The sequence below is a fragment of the Ictidomys tridecemlineatus genome, chromosome 5 (assembly GCF_052094955.1).
Source record: "Ictidomys tridecemlineatus isolate mIctTri1 chromosome 5, mIctTri1.hap1, whole genome shotgun sequence".
NCBI lineage: Eukaryota > Metazoa > Chordata > Mammalia > Rodentia > Sciuridae > Ictidomys > Ictidomys tridecemlineatus.
Genome location: NC_135481.1, coordinates 17,306,011 through 17,329,052, shown reverse-complemented (window position 1 = coordinate 17,329,052; position 23,042 = coordinate 17,306,011). Strand labels below are relative to the sequence as shown.

Genomic DNA, 23,042 nt, shown 5'->3' with positions numbered 1-23,042 from the left:
GTGGGCCTGGAGCCCCTGGCTTAGTGAAAGAGAGAAAGAAAGACAGCCGCAGCCCCTCTGCCCCTCTGATTCGCTCCCAGCGCGGCCCAGTGCCGGGGAGGCAGTCCACCTGCAGGCAGAGGAGCAGGAGGCCTGGGTGCCTGGGGAAGAAGAGCCCCCATCAGGGCAGTAAGGACTCCTTGGTGTCCAGGTGACTCAGAAAATGTGCTGACAGTTGTAACAAACTGAGATCTCATAAACCTCAGTGGCCCTCTTTAGGAGAGGCAGAGGCCTCCCCAGATAGAGCTCCCCTTGCTATTTATGTCTCTGGGTGCCGAGCAATGACCCCTGAAGTCCGTCTCACTCATTGCTAAAAGTGGGTGCTGAGTTTGCCAGTTGCTGGGAGGTCAGAGGGCAGATAGTGGCCTTGGTAGGTTCTGTGCGGCTAGGATGCTGTGGAGGGAGGAGGCTGGGGAGCATGGTGGAGGCCAAGCCCCTCCCAGAGCTGCACTGAGCAGGGGAGATGGTGCTAATGACCCTTAGGGTTTCTGGTGACTGTAGGCATGGCTGGCAGCAGCAGCTGGCAGCCTCATTAAGCAGGACATCTACATTTTATGCTTCCGAATCATCCTTTGAGCTCTGGGGACTGGGGACTTGAGAGGGAATCTAATGCATGTTGTTTAGAAGAGGCGCAGGCTCAGCACCAGCCTCTCCCCATTCTGTGAGACAGGGCCCAGCCTCCTCCAAAGCACCTCTTCCTGTCACTCCTTCTGGATCCTGCAGACCCCACACACAGAAGGGGCTTCCCCAGCTCTTGAAAGCCACCTTCCCACCAAAGCTCCGATGAACTCCTCTTTCTGGGGGGCGTCCTGAGGGTGCCCCACTCATTCTAAGCACCCAGCAGCGCTTGCCTTTTGCTTTCCCAGGGGCTCTCACCCCACCAGGTCAAGCTGCAGAATTCCACAGGCCTGCACGGGGACCCCCCCCCCCCCGCCCTTTTCCACCTGTGGGACCTTGGGCAGCCTCTCTACCTGCTCAGGTTTAGCTTCTTCATCTCACCTACGAAACAGCTCTCCTGAGCCTGATTGAGCTGTCACCAGGACAGGGTGCAGTGGTACCGTATTCCATGACTGCGAGAAGGAGGTGTTGGACGATTCCACAAAACAGGAGGAAAATGTGGAGATAAATGAGCAGATAAACAAAGCCATCCATCAAGCTGTCCTGTGATGGGCAGGGTTAACTCACTCAGCAGCCGAATTAGTCTGGGGATTAATAACAGGTCATTATCGTCATCACCTGGCTCTATATGCCTTCAGAAGGATGATCTGTTTGGGCTTCCCCAGAAGCAGACCCTGCAGGAGGCAGGGGCAAGGGGACGTGGACAGGCAAGGGGGGAAAGTGCCACTGCAGCTGAATTCCACCTGCACCTCTGGGATTAATGCAGTGCAGAACGTGGCCTCAGACTGCCCCAATCCAGGGCCAAGGAAGCCCGGGCTCTTCTCCAGGGGCCTCTGGATCCTGGCCCTGGCCGGGCTGCGGGTGGGCCTGGCTCTCTGGCTCACCCTGCGAGCTCTGTGACCTGTGCCTTGGCGGAGCTGCAGGTGTGTCTGGGGCAGCCTTCGGCATATAGAGGTGAGTGCTGAACTGTCCAGGAATCCAGAGCCTCAGCGGCAGGGACCAGGTCTATTTGTCCCCGCTGTGTACACAGGCCTGACTGCCTGTCTGGCATGTATTAGGGGCTCAATATTAATATTTGTTGTTTTGAATTATGATTCACCAATAAATTCTATGTGAGAAATGGTTAAGGAGATAGGGATAAAAAAACTGGTGACGTGGTTCCTCCCCTCAGGTCCCCATGGGGGTGGGGATGGGGGAAGCCCAGTGACTTGGGACAAAAGATAAATCACACTAGAAGCCAAGGAGCTAGTGGACAGGGAGAGGCAAAGGCAGACATCCTCAGAAGAGGGGTGGCCAGGACTGGGAAACTGGAGGATGAGGTTTGAGAACTGGGTGGGAGGAAGAGTGGGCTCAGACAAGGGAGGGGCTGGGGAAGGCCTGGGGGTAGGAAGGCCCCTCCTGCGCTGCAGGGAAAGAACCGGCAGGAGAGTCTGGCTGGAGACTCTCAGGTTCTCTAACCTTATAAGATTTAGAGCTGAAAGAAGGGAACAGAAATTGGCCTTAGAGAGGTCACAAAGGGCCTAGGAGGGGTGACTAGGAGGAGTCAAGATGGGGAGCAACTTTCCCAACTTGCCAGTGAGTGGGTGGCCTGAGTGTGCCCAGAGAGGCCCCTGCTTCTCCGGATGCTGCTGGGAGGGCTGGAGTTCCCACACCCAGCCATATCCCTCCACAAAAGTTTCTCTGGGTCTCTGCAGTGCACAACCTAAACATCTGTACCCAGTGACTCTGGCTAGCTGGTGTAAGCGAGGAGAGGAAGAAGGGACACTGCCTCAGGCTGGAACCATTGGGATCCCCTCAGGCCTCAGAACTTCAGAGCCCAGGAGAGGATGCTGTCACCATCAAGAATCAGAATATCTGGAATGACTGCAAAGCTCCTTCTTAAGCTGTGGCTCAGGATGAGAGACCCAGAAGCTGTTTCTCCTAGTGTCTCTCCGTGGCCCTCTACCTGTCTCCACTTCTAGCTCTGACTGTCCCCACCATCACCCCCTTCTCCTCTGCCCCACCGCCTCTCTTCCTCTCCCCCTCTCCCCAGTGGCTGGGCCTGGAGCTGGGGCACCGAGGACAAGGTGAAACTGCCCCAGACTGGCACGCTGGGAGATGCGGGTGGCAGCCTGTGGGAACTGGATGTCTGAACCTACGGGCACAGCAGGCCTCTCCAACCAACGTGTGGGGTTTTCTTCTCTTCCTTTTAAAGCATTTTACTTTCAAAGCCAGGCCTCTGACAAGGGAACCAGGATAAACCCAGGCGCATAGTTAGAACATCTTTGAACCTGGGCTGAGGGCTCTGTGGTCCTCTCCTGTCAGGGGGTTGGATGCCTAACTGACAGCTCATTGAATATGGCGGGGGGTGTGGGGGGTGCCGAAATGGGGACCTTAAAATGAGACATTGGGATTGGGTGAACCTGGACCTTCCAACTCCGTGTAAAGGCCACTGATGGTGAGTTTTTTGGTTTTTTTGGGTTTTTTTTGCTTGCATCTGGATTGTGGGGACAATCTTCTGACACTTCATGAGCTCACGGCCCCAGCTGTCTGCAGATGGGGAGCTTGCAGAGGGTTTCAAAGCAAAGTTAACACTACAGTTAGTTCTAGATGGCTGTCTGTCTGTCATCATTTAGGGCAGCAGAAAGAAGGCTCTTATAGACAAGCTTTTCGCACCTATGTGAGAAAAGACCCTACTATGGGGACCTGGTCTGGCAGAGCTTGGGGCTGGGCACGAGGGGTAAAGACCAATAGACGAAGGCTCACATCCTGGTACTGCAGAGTGATCTTGGACAAATTCTTAAAATGTTCCGTGCCTCAGCTCCTCTCTGAAGTCAAATAAAAATAATAGCACCTACGCGGCAGGGCGGTGGTACTGAGTAAACATGATTGCCAGAACTTGCCCAGGGCCTAGCACTTGAGAAACGCCAAGTGGATGGGGTTACAGCCTTGATCATGGAGGGTCAGGGTTGAGCAGACTAGCTGCGGACCTCAGAGTCAAAAGCCCCATAGGTGACACATCCAGGGGGAAGAGCACTAAGCATGAGGTATCAGGACCACAGACACCTCAGCCACCAGCCAGTCTAGTTGTCCCCTTGAGGGTGAAGAAACAGAGACCCAGAAAGAGTAAATGAAAAACTAGGGGCAATGCTGAGCCTAGAACAGGTCTCGGGAGGGCCCAGGGATGCTTCTTCCACAAAACTTGAGCTGATCAGATGCAGGCCAGAGACGAAGAGTCCCAAATGCCCGCCTTTGTCTGCCTTTCCTTGCCAAGTGTGAGAGAGGGTTACAATGCTCTCCCTTCTTTGCCATGTTCTTCCAGTGGCTCATGGAAACAAGTTTTCCATCCCTGAGAGTGGCTGAATGTGGAGGGTGTGGGGTGGGGAAGCGGGCCTGTGTGGTGGGAATCTGCCTAACAACCCAACAGCACCAGGAGAGAGCGGCACAAGCAGCTGTAGATGGTAGAACAAGCTGCTAAGCCAGAACCCACTTCTAGCCTATCCCCTCAGTGCTACCTCTGCCTAACTTCTAGAAGGACCTTTCCCCAGTGACCAGTCTGATGAGGTCACTGCTTGCCTAGAGCCTTCCTGTGGCTTCACAGTGACTTGAGGCTCAAGTCCATGATCATGATGGTCTGACATTCAGTTAGGCCTAGCCTTCCCCCTCCTCCATCATCCCCCCACCAGGGCAAGTTGATTGGATTCACCTTATCATTCGATGATCTGAACCATGACTCAAATTCTCCATGTGGAAAATGGGTGAGCCAACTAGGATTCCCCTCCTAGTTGGCTGTCCACATGCAGCACAGGGTGACTTGATATATTGGAGTTGAGGTGGAGAGTCAAAAAGGCAATTGAACAACCCAATGGCCTGTAAAATGGACATCCTTATCCCATCCCACCCTACTTCAAAAGCTGAGAGGATAATGGCCATAGGACCTAGGAACAACGCTGAGATCTGAAGTCCTCTCTTCCGGCCTTGGTTTCCTCATCTGTTAATTGAGGGGATTGGAAAAGGAGGCCTGCAGGAACCCTTCTGGCCCTGAAACAGCTTTCTGGATAGAAGGGTCTTAATGTCCATATAGATGATCCCTGGGAAGAAAGGGAGGGAGGAATATTCAATCCACACAAAGGGGCACAAATGGGACTTCAAATATTTTTGTAACATTTTCTTTTTAATGAAAGGATTCAAGGAATACTGTAAATGCTAGTATTTGTTTAATCTGGGCGGTGGGTCTTTTTCATATTATTTTTTCAATTCTTTTTGGTATGTCACAAAATACTCTGTAATTTAAAAAAGGAATTTGTTGACTCTCTTCTGAGCATTAACCATTTCCCTGATTTTGCACTTGCTATAGGTGGCACCATCTTTGAAGGCGTCATCTTTCATGGATGGAGTTTGGGGATTGTAAGATCCCCATTGCAGAAGGTGTTCAAGCAGAGGCCAAAGAAGCGCTACATATTGTGGAAGCAGAGGGTACAGGTTGGACTGTGAACTGAGGGGACACTTCCCAGTTCTCCAGGCTTATAACATTCAGGGCTATCAGCTTTCTGCAGGGGGCTGTCCTTGGTGCTGAATTCCACATGAATGAATTTTTGAACACAGATCATGGCAAGCACAGCAATACTTTCTTCCATTCTTGTTGCTCCACGCTACAAAATAATGCTCCAATTTCCAGGACTTTCTGGTGACCAAAATGACAGTCATCCCTTCATAGAGGGGGTTCTGGCGCTTGCTTTGCTGAAACTTCTCCCTGCTCTGCCTTCTGCTAGTCTTTGCTTGTCTTTTCCAACCTTATGCTGAAAAACTCTGCAGTGGGAACCAGAAGGCTTGGGACTGAGTCCTATCACAGTCCCTGACAGGCTGCAAATCCCGCCTCTGATCCATCACCTGCCAAGTGGAGGTCATTTCACCAGGTGGGCAAATGCTGGAAACATGTCTGCAAAATTGCTTAAGTGCAATATAATTATTAACTGGTGATACTGTTATGATTTCTGCTCCAGTAATCTGGAGTGGAACAATCTCTCAGGGTGGGGAACAAAGAGGGCAGTGAGTATTGGGGACTGGTTAAGCTGAAAGGACCCTGGAGAAAATTTTCAGAAAAACTGTCCAGTTGGCTTCCCTGGGAGTAAATGAAAACCTTTTCAGATGGCGCCTGGTGACATTTGCAAGCCTCACAGGCTTTCCAGGGGGAGGTGGGGAGCAAAGCATCTCTAAGTGGAAAGGATCCTCTGGTGTCATTCTACTCGCTGAGCGAGGGGCAGTCTCCTTGTCAGGGAAATGGGGCTCCTGCCCTGGGGCAGCATAAAGGGTTGGCAGGCTGAGTGTCAAGGCCCCACATTTGGCCTTGGCTCCGCCACTTGCCTGTTCATACAGTGAAGAGTAGCTGGGCTCAAGTCCAACTGATCTGCGGACTAGCTGTGTGACTTGGGAAAGTCACTTTACCTTCCCAACCCTATGTTTTCTCTCATGAAAAACGGGTATTCTAAAACATGTCCACCAGGATGGTTATAAAAGTAAATTGAAATTGGATGTCAAAGAGCTAACCTGTAGCACTCTATGATGATGGTATTTAATCTTTGTGAAGTTTGGCATTCACCGTCTGCAAAATGGGGACAACGAGGCCAGACCTCACAGAACTGTGAGTGAGATAAGGATGAGAAGAATCACACACACATACCCAATTTGATATCACTCCGAGGGGAGAAGGGAGGCCGGACAGAGCAGTGAAGAGATGCTGGACCAGGAGGCCAGTGTTTCAGCTGCAGGGCCTCAGGCAATGTGACCCTGGTTGCCACGACTCTGGAATGCAGGATGCACTTGGTTCCTGCCAGCTCTCATCTTCTACTTACCCAGGCCCTGGACTTTTCCCCAATGAGTTCTCTGAGGCCATGGAGCCAGAGCGATGCCAGCCTGGATCTCTCTGAGGGTCATGAGGAGGGGGCCAACCAGACGCTTCACTTTGACTGCATCTCTGATGGGAAGGGCCAAACACTGAGGTCCTGAAAGTAGACTCTCCTCCCCTCTCGTCTCCACATGTGGCTGAACCTTGAAATGGGAGTGACTTATACACAGTGTGCCCAGAGGTTCCAGAGAGACTCCAGGGCTGTGCGTTTGAGATCTCCCTGTTCTGTTGGGCTCCTTGGCTCTGGCCTGGTGCCACCCGCTGCTGCTGGCATCCTCGACAGGAAAATTAATTGCTGTTGTCATTCTGACTTTTGTTCTAGTCTACATCCCAGGAATAAGATATCTGAATGACATTAAGCAACCTGTATGTAAAAGCCCTTTCTAAAGACTAGAGTGGCCGGCAGAGAAGAATGGGCTCCAGGCTGGGATGAGCTCAGGACAGCAGCCCATTGGCAGCCCCCACTGGCAGTCTGTCCAATCTCCAAGAAAAGGGGACATGCACACATGGACACGCAATGGGAGAGGCACCTTCATGCTTTCCTGGGAAGCATAGGAATCGGAGCCAGCTGACCCAGCCTTGCAAACAAATGAGCCCGCTCCCCTCCCTCACCCAGAGACCTCATCACATTCTCCATATCGGCCTGCTTTGAATTCCTCCTCTGCTGGCTCAGCGGCTACCAGCAAGGCTAACTCAGCTTCTGACTTGGTGGCTGCACACTGCTGACCTGCTTGGGGCTCAGGGGTCACTGTGCTGGCATGGCGTATGCTGACTTAGGAAGGCTCATGGGTGGGCACAGGTGAGTCACCAGGCCCTCTTGCCAGCCCTGGCCACCTCCTCATGGTGATGGCAGTGTTCACATGCGTCATGATCAGCATGAGGTTTATGCACAGCTTAGCCTCAAGCAATAGCCAAGCCCACACTTGGAACCACTCTGGGAAAATAAGACACACACACACACACACACACACACACACACACACACATGCCTTGTCAGGCATTCCAACCGAAGTCAAACGAATTCCCCTCAATCAAATATTTTGATTCCCTGCTATAGTTCTTGTTGTGGAACAGCTGAATAATTTCCAAGCATCCATGCTAAGGTAAACATGGACACGATGATGACTCAGATGGCACATTCTCACGACCCCTTTGCCCAGGCAACAACTATCTACTGAGGGTGGACCCAGGGCTCTGCACTTGTTTTAGGTGTAGTGGTGGCAAAAGGGTGGGTGGGGCTTGGGTGCTGGGGGAAAGCATGAACCAATCAGAGGCAGTCTCTTGCTGCAGGGAGGCAGGATGGAGTCCTCAGACCCTTTTGCAGCACTTTGTCCTGCCGTTTCCAGGCAGGGTGTGTGGGAGAGTGAAGTGTCCAACCAAGAGTCCAGGGCTGGCAAGGGGTCCTATACTCTGAGGCCACCAGGTGACAGGAAGCACATGCATCATGGCAGACAGTGGTTTTCAGTGATTTTTTTAAAAAGCAAAACATGAGACTCCTTTCTTTTTCTTTAAGTGAAACCTTCTGCAGAGCTCTGAATATAAGACAGAAGTGGAGATGTTCTCGGGAGCAGGGGAATGGCTGAGAAAGAGGTCCCTGAGTCCTGCCTGCTTGGCCCTCCTTCAATCTTTCTTCAGAGCAAAAGTGGAAATCTACCCACTTTGTGTCAGCTGAACAGTGTGTAGATGCTAGGTCAGGAATGAGAAATACACACCCGCACCCCCACCACACCCCAAATCACAGTCTGACCCAGCTTCCTTCCTTTGTAGTTGAGGATGCTCTTAGGGGACAGTGACTTGCCCAATGTGAAAGAGTTACAGACTTTGGACTCTCAGTCCACTCTATCATCCTGCCTCAGTCTGACTACACCCTGTTTTAGAATCCTTGAAGTACCCACACCTGAATTCCTGTCCCAAACTGGACATTGGGTGAGCTTGGGAGGCTGGCAAAAGGACAGCACCGTCACCTAAAGTTCACAGAGCTTGTGACTCCTCTGTTCTGGGAGAAAATCCCTGGTTCCTTGGAGTCTGTCTACCCGTGGTCTTAATTACTTGTGTGTATGAGATCTTGCAATCTGTGCCTGGGGACTCTTTGAATTGCAGATTAATATTCAACTAGCTGGAACGATCTTCAGAAGGAGGCTTGTGGTAATTAAGTTGGTTAGAGAACACTTCAAACTAACTTTTTTTACAGCACACAAGTGCTGTAAATTACCTGTGGAGGGAAGACTGGTCCCTTAACGATACTTCCTGACAGTCATTGGGGACCGTGTACCTCATTCTGAGAAGACAGAGCATCCGGGGGGACTCCTTCCCAGGGGCCAGGGATGCAGATTGTGGGGTGGGAAGAGGAGGTGGAGGAGGAGGTGACGGTGTGAACGACAGGGCTGGAAGGCTGTGCCAGGCAGGTTCCCATCTGTGACTCAAGACCGTCTTCTTCAAGTCCCAGTGACCCTTCCCGGGAAGGAGAGGCATCACAGGGTGGAAGAAAGTGGCGGAGTGGGCTACTGAGCGGAATCTAGTAAGTGAAAATGCTGATAATATTTGGTTTCTGAACAAAAGGTGGAAAAAGGAGCCTTGAAAGAGTTTGCCCCATACTGCATGTATTTTAGAAAATAATTTGAGGAACAATCTGTGTATTTTAGACCAGTGCTCTTCCTGTGGTGCTGTGCACAACAAACCAGCAGAACACAATGGAGCGTGGGGTTTGTCACAAGTGATGTGCTGCTAACACAGTACCAGGCTGGTGAATAATTTATTTTTCATACTAAATAACAGAAGTGTCAAGGTTGTAAGCTCATGCTAATTTCCCTAGTGCTTGCCTGACTGGTTGTTTTCTTAAATGGGGGAGGAAAAAAATGGGAGCCACTGAGATTGCTCACAACCCACAGCCCAAATAACTGGGGCCCAGCCCACATGAGCGGCATGTCCCCTGCATCTTGGTGAAATAAATATGGAGAAAACCACTCTCAAGAATACGGTCAGGAGGTCCGCTCCTGACGGGGATAAACATTAGGTGAAGGGAGGGAATTCCCCAGCCAGAGAGCTGGTCTGCAGGCGCTCACACTCACTGGCATGATCTCACACTCACTGGCATGATCTCACACTCACTGGCATGATCTCACGCTCACTGGCATGATCTCACGCTCACTGGCATGATCTCACACTCACTGGCATGATCTCACACTCACTGGCATGATTTCACGCTCACTGGCATGATCTCACACTCACTGGCATGATATGGGGGTGTGCATAAAGGGGCTGTCAGGAGTGCTCATAGGGATGATCGCCCCATACCTGGTGTACAAATGCCAGACAGGACAGTAACAGCTTGGCTCCTCAGCGACTTCACCTGTACCCAGGTGGGGACAGATGTCCTTACAGGGATGGCTCTGCCCACCATAAGATTTCAGAAGGCCCCAAGGAAACAGCGAGGAGACAGGGAGCCGAAAAGGAAGGAGTTGGATATGCCCTGGCCTGGTTGTAGGACCTGGGCCAAGGTCTTACAGGACCTCAGCTTCGTCCCTGCAGAGCTCAGTTTCCCCGTGGGTAAAATGATATCTGGGGAAGAGAAAGTGAGATGCAGGAGCCGAGCTCGGCCACCTGCCTACGTGAATGAGGAGAAGCAGGAAGTGGAGCATGCTGTACTCAAGATCCCCAGCTTCCTATGAGCCTGGTGTGACCTTGGACAGGTCACTTAACTCCTCCAAGTCTCAGTTTCCCCATCAGAGGGAGATCATAATGGCACCTGCTTCATAGGATTGCTGTGAGGTTTAGATGAAATAATGCACGTGCAGTCCAGGGTGCAAACTGTGAGGAGGGACCCAGTGAATTTAGCTATAATAACAATAACAATAAAGTTGATTAATAAAATAATTGTTATAATGATATCTATCATCCTTATCATCCTATAATAATAATAATTATTAATCAACTTAAGTGGCCAACGAAAGGGATTTGGTTAGGCAGATTATGGCATAGATGGAGAATATTATGCAGCCATTAAAAAAGTTAATTATGTGACAAAAGAATGATTATGCTGTACTGTTGAGAGAAAAGAGGACACAATACCACAGTCCATATATATATATATACACTAAGATGATAAAATAAGGTATGATTGTGAATAAAGAATATAAAATAATGGACAGAAAAAAAAGCTGTTTTCTTTCAAAATTCTAACTTTTTTCAATTAAATAATCAAGGTACTGGGTGGGATGCTCCTGGGAGCCCCAGCTCTGGCAGGGGACACCTAGGAGCTCTCTCTACTCTGCTATTAGTGGTGGACACTGGAGTTTGGGCTCCCACTGTGGGGCAACCTGGGGTTCACATGGAATGTAGGACCCCAAAGCTAGAACCAGGCCTGGGATGTCCTGAGGCCTGCCCCAGCAATGTCAAAGCAGCCCCGCTAACTCCTTCTTGGCTTAATTTGTGTCCATCGATTTCCTATTTTTAATTAATAATTCTAATTATGATGCAGCAAATTTACCCAACGGCCATGACTGAATTAATCAGGGTCTATTGATCGGGGCTGCAGAGTTATCCCACAGTTTCTGACATCATTGATTTCCTGCTGGGAACAAATAAGAAAACACACGCAGGGCAGATGCAGCTGTCATCTCCACAGTGCCAGGAGCCCTAAACTGGGCCCAGAAGCACCTGCCCTTTACCCCTCCACCCACCCGGCAGTCATAGCTGCTGAGGCCACCAGGTGGCAGCGCTGCCCCTAGGACTCCTGAGGAGGCCACCCCAGCACTTGTTAGCTTCCCCAAAGAAGCAGGGAAGGTGACTGATGGCAGGGTGGCCCTGGTCCAGGGTCTCTGCGGAAAGGGCCAGCCGGTGGGACTGGGATGTTTAGAATGTGTTGGGAATTCTGGTGCTCTATCCCTGGGGGAGATGCTTCTAATCTTGCTGTGAACTTTCTGTAGTGAACACCTTGGATATTTTCCTTTCCTACCTTGTCATTCTGCAGATATGGAAACTGAGGCACAGAGGAGAGGGTCTTGCTCAGAATGGCCCACTGAGCTACTGCAGAGCGGGGGCTAGAACACAAGTCTTTGGCCTCCAGCCCATTCCCACCCACAAGTAAGCCAAGCCCAGGGAGACTCAGTGTGCCCTGAGTGGCTTTGGTAAACCAGCCCTGTCTGACCTTGGTCTCACCTTCCCACCTTGGTTCCATGCTTGCCTTCCAGTTATCCTCCTCCTGGGCCTCCAGAATTCAACCCTCCTCCCTTAGCCAACACACTGCTCTTGATGTTAACATGGCAACTTACATTACCCACCTGCGTCCTGAGTCCTCAGAAATCCCAAGGGAGTCTCTCTTTCCCAAGGGGCTTCTCTGTGCTACCACTTTATATCCATGATCTCATCGAATCTCCACAACTCAGTGAAGAACAGATAGAGGAGGAAACTGAGGCCCAGGGAGAGAGGAGAACTTGCCATTTCCCACAGTGAATAAGTGGCAAATGTTTGAAGCTGGGCTCTCTGGCTCTGAAGCCCATGACCTTTCCTTCGCAGGAAAAAAAAAAGAAAGAAATTGGGAGGGGCATGTGACAGTGGGGATCTATGGGATGTACCATCTCAGCAACACCATGAAGGGGTCCAGAGAAGACACCAGTCAATAAATAGAGGAGTGAGACCTGATGCTGACCAGGAAAATATGGAGAGTGAACAGAACAGCTCAATTTGGAATCAGGTTGGCTCAGGGGGAGTGAAGGGGCAAAGGGGGATCGGGCTGGAGGAGCAGGTTAGGGCCAGATCCTGGGGACTCATGGATTTCAGCAAGAAAAATCTGAACTTCCTCTTTGTGGCAGCGAGAGTGGCTAATGGGTGAGCAGAGAGAGCCACGGCCAGGGTGCTGGTTCAGGGATGGTGACCTGATTAGAGGGGGTGTGCGTGGGAAGTGGCATAGGAAACACAGAGACCACAGGAAGTGGCTGCAGTGGTCCAGGTGCAAGCTAAGGAGACCCGGAACTCTGGGAGAGAAATACGAAGTGCGGAGGAGGGCTGACAGCACCTGCAGTGGATGGACCGTGAGCCCTGCTAACCTTGGCCTTGGGGGCAGGTGCCTGTGTCAGTCATTGGATTAGGGCCCATACTATTCCAGTATGATCTCATTTTAACTTGATTATGTCTGCAAAGACTCTATTTCCAAATAAGGTCACATTCACAGGCTCTAGATGGACATGAATTTTGGGGGAAACTATTCAATCCAGTACGTGTGGGAATATATCTGCCTTGCAGCGTGGCTCCTTTGTTGGGCTGAGCAGGATTCCATCATGTGAAACAACTACCTGGCTTCAATTATTCCATTCACAGGCACAGTTTGCTCCAGACTCCCCAGTTCAGAAGTCTTGGAAGGGCCACTTGGAGGGACAAATCCAGGAGAGAGAGGGAGATCACCAAAAAATGCCTTGAGATTCCCTGGTCACGCCAGAAATAAGCAGTGGGGTTGCCCATCAGTCACTAATTGCCCTGGGGTGAATCTCCCAGGGATAGAGAGCACCCCCTACCCTTCCCCAACATGGAGATACCAATCTCTGGGAGGTACAAGTGAATTAGAATGGTTGAGAATTCTCTTCTTTCATCTTCACGGACTTCCTGTTGGTACCCAGCACCTATAACCACCTGCAGAAAGTGGCAGGGAACAAACTACATGACCTAACAGTGCTCCCAGAGAAAAGAGCCACAGCAAGATTCATACCTCACGATATGGTGAGAAAAAAGTTAAAAATGATAACATTCAGCACGTATTAGATTCCTCATCTATGTGAAGTAGGTAGAGTCACTCCAGAAAATTGAATGAAAACATGCATAGGAAGCTCCCAATCCAGTACCTGGGACAAAGTAAGGGCCCAGCAAATCTTCCTGTTGCTAGCTATAACCAACTTGGTGGTGTGCTGATAAATGCCCAACAACAAGCTCTTCAGCAAAGTAAAATAAAATAAAGTCCTGATTTTAAAGCACTGGCAAATTCCCATGGTGTAGATACAACTTGTGTGGGCTATTTCTAGCTATCAACGTGAAGTAACAAAACATAGGGTTTGGAGGAGATGTGTATGCTCAGCTTTCATGAGCTCAAGAAAGACAGTCCAAAACACCATTGCACACAGTTAGCTGGGGTCCTGGGAGCCAAGTGGAGGGGTCTACACACACAGGACCCCCACCCTTACCAGCCAGCACCATTTTGGATCAGTCACCTCTGCGGTGATTGTTAGCCAACTGCTTTGAACCTACATGTCAAAATAGTAAGTTGAAGGTCATTTCAGCAGTTGTGATTACTCTGGGCTAGACTTGAATCCAGATCCTGCCACATACTAGCTGTATATCCTGAGTTAAGTCATGCAACCTCTTATTGAATGATTAATCACTACTTTAATCATTCATTCAACACTTACTGACTACTCACTATGATAGGATGATGGAGAAATAGAGATGAAAAATAAAACTATGGCCCCTGGGTCAAGAAAATCACATCCTGGTATAGAGTCACAGAAATGATAATATTCTGCAGTAGGTATCAGTTTCCTCATCTATGCAAAAGGGGTAAAGAGTCTACTCCAGAGAATTGAAAGAGAACACACACAGAAAACTCCCAATCCAGTACCTGGGACAGAGGAGGGGCTCAGCAAATATTTGATAAATCTTGGAAAGCAAATTTGCAACAGGCAATCAAATTGATTTATTCATCAAATGGATGCACACAGCTGCTCTGGTGCGGTGCTGAGCTAGGAGCCTTGGGGAATGCAAAGTGGCCTCAGGTTGTAGCCTAAGAGGATGACGGGAAGATGGAGCCTTTCCCCATCCACAGATTGTCTTTTTCCCCAGTGCTGCTGTGGGGTTGGAATATTCTTCAGAGTCTTCCCATTTGGGGTAGCTGGGCAGGGGACCTACTACCTTTGCAACAGGAGAGAGGTACTTCCACCTGTCTAAGCACCCAAACAGAATGGAACCAGGCAAAGAATTTGTTGCTTGTGTATAGGATTTGCTTTCTCTTCTATTTAACTAAACAAACAAACAACAACAACAAAAAAACCTACTTTACTCAGCTTCTGTAGTGCTCAGCACAAGGCCAATAATGTGTCAACTGTATGTCATCCTCTCACTTCCTATGTGGTGTGAGTCTTTTTTTTTTTTTTTCTTTCAAAAATCAGGACCAGTTCTTTGCTGCTATGGCTCCAGGTTTGCAAAATAAACTTCGTCTTTAACGTTTTTCCTACAATACTTGCATGTTGCCACCAGAGAGCAGCAGACTGTCTCATTTACATGGTTCAAAGTTTATCTGAGATCAGAATTATAATCCTGAATTTACCAATTAAAACAAAACAATTTGTTCTTCTGTTCTAAAAGAAGGCTCTTCTTTCCATCTATCTATTTTTTCCCTGAAAGCAAGGAGTTAAACAACATTTAAACACAGCGACTCCTCTTAGCAACGCCCTTGACAACCTACAGCATTGACAAATTGTGTCTGATCCAAACTGCCTTCTTTTACAAAGCTTCCAGCTACAAATCCAGGCTGACAGCCGAATATCACCTTCAAAATGACAAGTTTAAATGAGTTATTATTTGTAAAGGGCTTAGGATGGTGTCTAGCACATAGTAAGCTTGATACAAGTATTTAAGGTTTTATTTTCGAATCCCCCCCCCCTTTTGCACAGGAATGTAAATTCAATTCCATGCTGCAGGAATTAGCAGTGAATGAGGCTTCATTACACCGGTTTAATTATCTGCTCTCTGTGAATGGGGAAAGGGCTGCCTATGGAGACAGGAAGTTGTCCCAAAGGTGGCCCAGCTCAGGCCCGGCTGATGTCTCTGCCCTCTAACGTCCCCAGACACCATGGGGGACTCGGCAGCTATTCAGTTCCTGCATGGTCACCTGACTCAGCGCAGAGCCAAAGTCCTAATTATAGGGATGTTGGACAGGAGTTATTATTTTTTTTTCTTTCCTACCTGAGTTAAGCCAGGATGAGCTGCACAGCACAGCAAGCGAGCATGATCAATTAAATTATCATAAGCAGCAGGGGGACGGGCGGGGAGCACTCCCAGCCTGAAGTTGTTACTGAGATGGAGCTGTCATCTGCAGACAGATAGCGGCATGTCGGGCCTGGCAGATGTGGGCAGACTGATGGGCAGGCTCCTGCCACCTCGCAGTACTGCTGGCACCCATGGGTCCTCGGGACACTACTCATGATGGTGACAATAGTGACTGCCACTCACTAAGCACTTTCTTAGTGACCAAAACACCAAAGACAGTCCAAAACACCACCAAGCCCATTTCATCTTTTAGCCCTTACATGGGTGTTTCTGTGCCCATTTTCCAGAAGGGGAAGCTGACACCCAGAAATGCTGGGTCACTTACTCAAGGTCACATAGTTAGCAAAGTGAAAACACCAGATTAGGGTCAGGAGTAGCTGCCATGTTCCCTGGTTTAGCTGGCTTTTCTGACCATGGACACCCTGCTGGACTGACCCAGGCGGTGCTTGCTGACTCCCTGCTGTCCAAGGGTCATGCCTTTCTCCTTAATCATGGGGTCCACTTGCCACAGGGGCCTGGAGAGCTGAAGCCAGAGGTTCCTGCTGATGTCTTTGCCCACTGTAGATGTAACTTGCCCGAACTCCCCATCCTTCAAGGGCTGATGGTTGGTCCACACAGAGTGAGGTCTCCCAAAGAGAGTGTCCCCAATCAGGGGAGAGGGACAGGGAGGGAGAACCCTGACTTGTCAGGCAGGCAGTAGAGCTCAGTGAGGCTTGGAACCTGAGCCGGGGGTGGCCAGCCTGAGAGCCCAGGAAGAAAAAGAGATGAGCTAGGCCCTGGGAGATAAGATTTGAGAGGGTTTGGGGGAAGGAGCTGCCTGCCAGCCAGGCAAAGAGCCTGATTTTCAAATTTCTCCAAGAGAAGAGCTGGTGGGGCTGAAGCCAGAACATTCAAGTGGGGGAAAGAGAGAGGGAGGTGAGGGGAAGGCCCGGGATGCTGGGGTGTGTGATGAGGTGGGCTGGACAAGGCGGCGGGGAAGAAGCAGCCCCAGGAGCCACACCCACGCACAGCACCCACCCCAGGAGGGTATTAAGACCCAAGAAGGGTCCCCCAGCCTAAGGAAGCAGGGCATTCCCTGGGAAAGGCTGATGGGGGTCACAGAGGGAGAAGAGCCAGGCTCTGCTCCACAGGAACAATGTCTCCCTTGGGTGCTTGACTGTCTCAGGGTCACGAGAAGCCCCTATGTGTGTGGGGGGACTGTGTAGTGTCCTCCCACCTCATGCCAGTGACTGAGCAGGGCAGGGCCAGCCAGGTGACGTTGCCAGTTGTGCTCTGCAGGAGAGGTAACACCATGTTTGGGCTCCACCTTTTGCTTCTCACCTGTGACCCCCGCTTCCCTGTGAAATAAGAAGGTGGCCTGCAGGTGGGCCTGCTGGGCTGGCCTCAGAGACACCCTATGGCTTTGGTGGGGTGGCCACAGAGCAGCAGGTGAAGCCCACGAGCCCAGTTCAGGACAGGAATGGGGGAGATAGAAGACCCGCCCTATCTGCTGAGTCAGTCGGCAGCAAGACTGAGCATGAGGGTGCAGTGCTGAGCGTGTGCAGGAGCACTCGGGGGTCAGTGGGGGTGTGAGTGTGCGGGGGGGGGGGGGGCGGGACTTGTGGTGTGCGGAGGTGGGACTGTGTGTGTCTGTGTGGTGCGTGGGGGGGGTGGGACTGTGTGTGGTCGGGGGACTGTGGTGTCTGTGTGTGGGGAGGACTGTGTGGGACTGTGTGGTGGTGGGGTTGTACAGCAGGGTTGAGTGCGAGACTGGAGAGGAAAGAGGCCTTTACAGACACAGCAGGGCAGGCACACAGAGCCAAAGAAATACTGAGACCAAAAGGAATATCTGCAGCGAGAGAGGCCCCGGGGAGGCTGGGAACTCCAAGAGAAATGGAGATCTGTAGAGGCCGAGAAGAGAGAAAGACACTGAGAGAGGCGAACAGAGGAAGAAAACATGAAAAGGAGAGAGCTACTTAGCAGAGAGCCACCCGCACCTCCTCTGGGATGGAATTCCTCCAAGATGGCGCCAGAGGGGTGGCCTAGCCCGAGACTCACCACTGTGACCCAGGCCTGGCTGGTTCTGTGTTGACCTTGGTCCCTCCCACAGCTAGGGAAAGGAGGCGGGGCTGGGATGGGGGAGGTGCACATTTGTGAACTGGTGGGTGGCTCTGTGGGCAGGAACCCAGAGCATGTCCCAGGGCGGGTTCTGGCCCTTTCTTCCCCGGCGCTCAGCCCCCAGCAGCCTCGGTCATCCCAGGAGCCTCCTGGCCCCCAGAGGGCTCCTTTCTTGCCAACCCTGACATAGCATCCTTCTTCTGCTGACCTAAGTCCAATTTACTAGGGAAAAACCTTCCCTGGCCCCCAAATCAAATCACTCAGGGAAGGAAGGAGGTTGAAAGGAACCAGGGGAAATAAATGTATTCAGCAAGTGTATTTTTATTCCAATAAAACCTGATTCAATAACCACCATGAATATTTCATTGGCAAGACGCCGTCCTGCTCCTGCGGCAGACGCTGGGTTCAGGCCAATTTTGCCCCCTTTCTCCTTGGGGCCCATGGGTCCCGACTCCAGCACACGGGCAGCGAGAGTCGTGAGAGCACCACGGGGCCCTCTGGTCTGCCGGCCATCACCAGGCTGTTATCGAAGGCCTGGTTTCCTTTCTAGAACAGTACAACTGAGAGCTCGGATGGAGAACTGGTTTGAACACTGACTTGCTGGGTGACCCCGTGCCTGCTGTGGTACCCTCTGAGCTCAGTGGCCTCTCCCTTCTTATGGCATTTTATGAGGATCAGTAGAGACACAGTGGCTGTGGAAAGTTCTATATCCATCAATCACCCTTCCCAAGGACTGAGAGCCATGGTACGGGTCACTGAGAAACTCTCCAGCAAACCTACCCTTGCTAGCTCCATGCTTATAAGTCAGTCCACTACTACTCTCCCCCACAAGCCCCACCTGTTCCAAACGAGGCCATGCCAGCAGGTCCAGGTAGGGGTTAGACTGGGGAGGGGAGAGTGGGCAGCTGTTTGTTTGTTTTGATACCAGGGGTTGAACTCAGGAGCCCTTTACCACAGAGAGCTACATCCCTAACCCTTTCTTATATTTTATTGAGAGACAGGATCTCAATGAATTGCTTAAGGCCTCGCTAAGCTGCTGAGGCTGACTTTGAACTCGTGATCCTCCTGCCTCAGCCTCTGGAGTTGCTGGGATTACTGGAGTGTGCCATCCTGCTGGCCAGCACCACCCCTCCCCAGTCTCAGTGGGGGGGAACTCTTGACACTGACTCCACCCATAGGCAGCACAGGACTCAATCAGACCAATGGGGTTCAATCCAGGGACTTTTGCAGAATAATCAAGTGAGAAGATGCTCTCTTCCCACTGGGGCTGTTGGGCGGGAGACTGTGGGTCTGGAGCTGCTGGGATTACCTAGAAGGACTTGAGAATGAAGCCAACACAAAGGAAGGTGGAGGCAGGTTGCAGACATTTGAGTCCCTGGATGCTGCTGTGCCTGAAGCAATATGCACTCTTCTTTTCAGTTACAAAAGGCAACAAATCCCCTTCCTGCCTAAACTTTAGGTTGGGTTTTTGTCACTTGCAATTAAAAGTCCTGCTTAATGCCTGAAATCTGAAGCAAGTCTTTCCATTTCTCTAATTGAGGCCTTTGTCCTCCCTAGGGAAATGTCTGGGGAAAGAAAGGCATCAGGTTTGAAAAAAATGGTAGAACCTCCTAATCCTGCTGTCTGGTCCTAGTCCCCTCAGCCCTGGAGTCAACTGTAAGAATTCAAATGCAGTTGAATAGGGGCAGTGTTGTTGGCTCCTTGCACCATCCAGGACACAGTATCCTGAGAAATTCCCAACATCCCTTAGAGAACTGGCACAAGAACCTATAGGGGGTCATCTGCCCCTATGTTGCCTACTTGTCCCCAAGGCAAAGTCTGAAGCAGAGAACTAGTGGCCCAAAGAGTCTGTGAGAAGGAAAGAGTCTGTGTTCCAGGAAGAGAAACTCAGCTGCCAGCCCAGGGCTCAGGCCCAAATGGGTTTCTACAGGAGATTCTAGGGTGGGAGGAGTTTCCCAGATGTCCCTGCCCTTCTGCACTGTCCTAAATGGGGTGCCAAGACCCAGGTGAGCTGGCAGGCAATGGACAACTCAGGAGGAGGAAGGGGAAAGAGGGGAGCTGCTTTCTGCTCTATCCTCGTTATTTCTTCCACTTGCAAGAGTTTGCAAATTTCCAAGTGGTTTCTGGCAAGAGAGAAAAATGTCTCTCCAGAGTCAGAAGATGCATCTTCTGTAGAAGAGAGGCCAGTCTGGAAAAGGGCTGGCACTGGAAGGGACAGGCCAGGTGAGGGCACCTGGGTCATCTGCAGATTAAGGGTCTGGGCATTTAGACCCTGGCAAGGTCCAGAATGAGGGATGTGCAAGAGGTTAGAGATAAAAACCCCTACAATGGGAAAAGTGCCATCCTGGGCCCTGGGCCTTGACTGGCTGATCCCTGCTGCAGGCAGGGCCTGGCAAAATGGGGCTTGGATGTGGTGACTGGCAGCCAGGACAGGTTCAAGGGCTGGCTATTCTATCCCAGGTACTCTCTCAGGCCCCCATGTAAGGTAATGTGGTATGTGGTGGAGGGGGCAACCTTGGCTTCCCTGTAAAGTGAGAGCTTTACCTGGGTGACCTTTGAGCTCCTTTGTAGAGCAGACAGTCATGACCAATGGTCCAAGGCAGCTCTGCTTTGACCACACCATTAGGTCTCAGCCCTTTATAAGAATATGATGAAGGGGCTGGGGTTGTGGCTCAGAGGTACAGCGCTTGCTTAGCATGCGTGAGGCACTGGGTTCGAACCTCAGCACCACATAAAAATAAAGTAAAAAGATATTGTGTCCACCTATAACTAAAAAATAAGTTAAAAAATAAGAATATGATGAAAACTGTGGTCTTCACCAAAATGCACACATGCATGTAATTTTGCACAGAATTTCAAAGAGTTTATGGCCCATTCTGTTGCAGTGCACAAACTCCAGGTTAAGAGTTTTCTGTTTGAGCTTCTAGGTCCCTTGGACTTGGCCAGCTAGAAATCCCATCTTTTTCCTAACCTCTGGACACAGCAGCAGCTACTTCCTGTCCTTAATTCCAGGTTACAGTAAAACTGCCTGTCAGCTCAGGGTCAGGGGTTGGATCCTGTCTGGAAGAAGCAGGGCTATGTCCACGGGCCACTAATCGTGGCCCTGCAGGGTGACCCAGTTTGTAGGATGCCCAGCTGGGGCTGGAGATGGTAACCATGTGCCTCCGCCACATGCAGACCCAGTTAAAAGGCAGATTAATGGGTGGTCAGGTGCAAGGCAGTTGGCCAAGGCACCACGCTGAGGAACACAAGGCATTTGTTTGGATTTGTGAGGCACTTTATGAATCCCTCCGAGCTGGCCTTTCCGAGCGGACAAGCTTCTCAAAGACTGGCAGCCCCAGTGGCGAAAAGGCTCCTCTGTCTTTGCTCGCTGCAGAGTTCACACAAATCCAAGTGGGGTCAGCCTGCCCGGGAGCGTGTGCAGAAGAAGAAAAGCGGCTGAAACAATGGGCTGGATTACAGGCCCTGCGCCGTGGGCAGATAATAGCGGTGAAGCGCCAGTTGCTCAGACCAAATGTCCTTACCCTGCACTGTCAGAGAGTGCCAATCACAGGGGATTAAAACCAGCTGGGGGCACGGCCTGCAGAGACAGCCCGAGGCTGGGCTGGCAGCCAAGAATGGGGCTGGGATGGTGGGGCGGGGTTGTCCGCAAGCCTTGTGGAGGGATCCAGGGCTGCCCTTGTCGGCTGGGGCTGGGACAGGGCAGGAAAGCATTGGGACAAAGGGGATAGAGGTCACCAGCAAAAGCAAGGCAAAGGGGCCGGTGGGCAGTGGCCAAGAATCTCAGACTCAGGGTGGGGCTGGAACGTTCCTTCCCAGGGAGCAGAGTTGGGAGGCAGACCAGAATCTTGCTGACCTTGCCGTGTGTGAGCGCCTGGTGCGCAAGCCAAAAACGCCAAAAGAATTTAAAAGGCCACAAAGTCTCCAGAAGCCCCAGGGCTCTGCCTAGTGTTCAGGTGCTTTGGGGAGCACAACTACCTGATCCCTGTCCTGCCACCTCCAGAAGTCCTGAAGCCCGGGCCCACCTGCCCACACACAACCATCAGCCCTATAGCAAGCTAGGGAGGCAGATGCCACCACTGGGACCTCAAGGGGGAGGACACCAAGGCTCAGAACAAGTCACCTGGCTGGTTAAGGGCTCCTCATTGGCCTCCTGGCATTAGCTGGCACTTACTGTATCAGACACCGTATAATGCCCTTGACTTCAATTATGTTGTAGAGTCATTTCAAGAATGTGTAAGCTGAGCATGCTACAGGGATGCTGCCACATCGATGTTCATAGCAGCACAATTCACAATAGCTAGACTGTGAAACCAACCCAGATGCCCTTCAATAGATGAATGGATAAAAAAAATGTGGCCATGTATACACAATGGAGTACTATGCAGCAATAAAAAATGACAAAATCATTGAATTTGCAGGGAAATGAATGGCACTAGAGCAGATTATGCTTAGTGAAGCTAGTCAGTCCCTAAAAAACAAACACCAAATGTCTTCTTTGATATAATGAGAACAACTATGAACAGAGCAGGGAGGAAGAGCAGGAAGAAAAGATTAACATTAAACAGAGACATGAGATGGGAGGGAAAGGGAGAGAAAAGGGAAATTGCATGGAAATGAAGGGAGACCCTCATTGCTATACAAAATTACATATAAGAGGTTGTGAGGGGAATGGGAAAATAAACAAGGAGAGAAATGAATTACAGTAGATGGGGTAGAGAGAGAAGATGGGAGGGGAGGGGAGGGGGGATAGTAGGGGATAGGAAAGGTAGCAGAATACAACAGTTACTAATTGGGCATTATGTAAAATTGTGGATGTGTAACCGACGTGATTCTGCAATCTGCATTTGGGGTAAGATTGGGAGTTCATAACCCACTTCAATCTAATGTATGAAATATGATATGTCAAGAGCTTTGTAATGTTGTGAACAACCAATAAAAAAAAAAAAGAATGTGTAAGCTGGTGGCATCGCTCCATTTGCAGATGTGGAAGCTGTGGCTCAGAGAGGTGAAGGCACTTACCCAAGTCACTGTGTAAGGGTCAAGTCAGGATTTGAACCTTGGTAGGTCTGATTTGGAGTTTGTAAAAAATCCAAGGTGAAAGGGATTTGTTAGGTGCTGGGTGGGGCTGGGCAGGGAGTACAGTGAGGTCCGAGAGGGGAGGAAGTCAGGATCCCAGCCCCTCCCAGCTGAGCTAAGCAAGGCCAGAGACAGGCAGAGGGGTGGGGGTTGCTGGAGGTGGCAGGGCCCCAGTTTGGGTGGAGTGAGGGACTGTCGCCGCCCCTCCCTGGCACTCAACCTCCCACCACCCCTGCTAATGGCCTTCAGGGGAAATCATCTGCAAGAGGCGATTTTCTGCTGCTGCGAGATCAAA

The 23,042-nt window shown here is 50.7% G+C and overlaps 1 protein-coding gene and 1 long non-coding RNA gene across 14 annotated transcripts in view; one reads left to right on the top strand and one right to left on the bottom strand.

The window, feature by feature from the left end:
• Megf11 (multiple EGF like domains 11) overlaps positions 1 to 23,042 on the bottom strand; it is a 322,486-nt gene that overhangs the window by 88,551 nt on the left and 210,893 nt on the right. The gene's annotated exons all lie outside the window — the stretch shown is intronic.
• On the top strand, positions 1,242 to 10,682 carry LOC144377715 (uncharacterized). Its single transcript, XR_013438735.1, has 3 exons — positions 1,242 to 1,611; positions 2,352 to 3,094; positions 4,994 to 10,682. It is a non-coding gene; the product is annotated as an uncharacterized LOC144377715 (long non-coding RNA).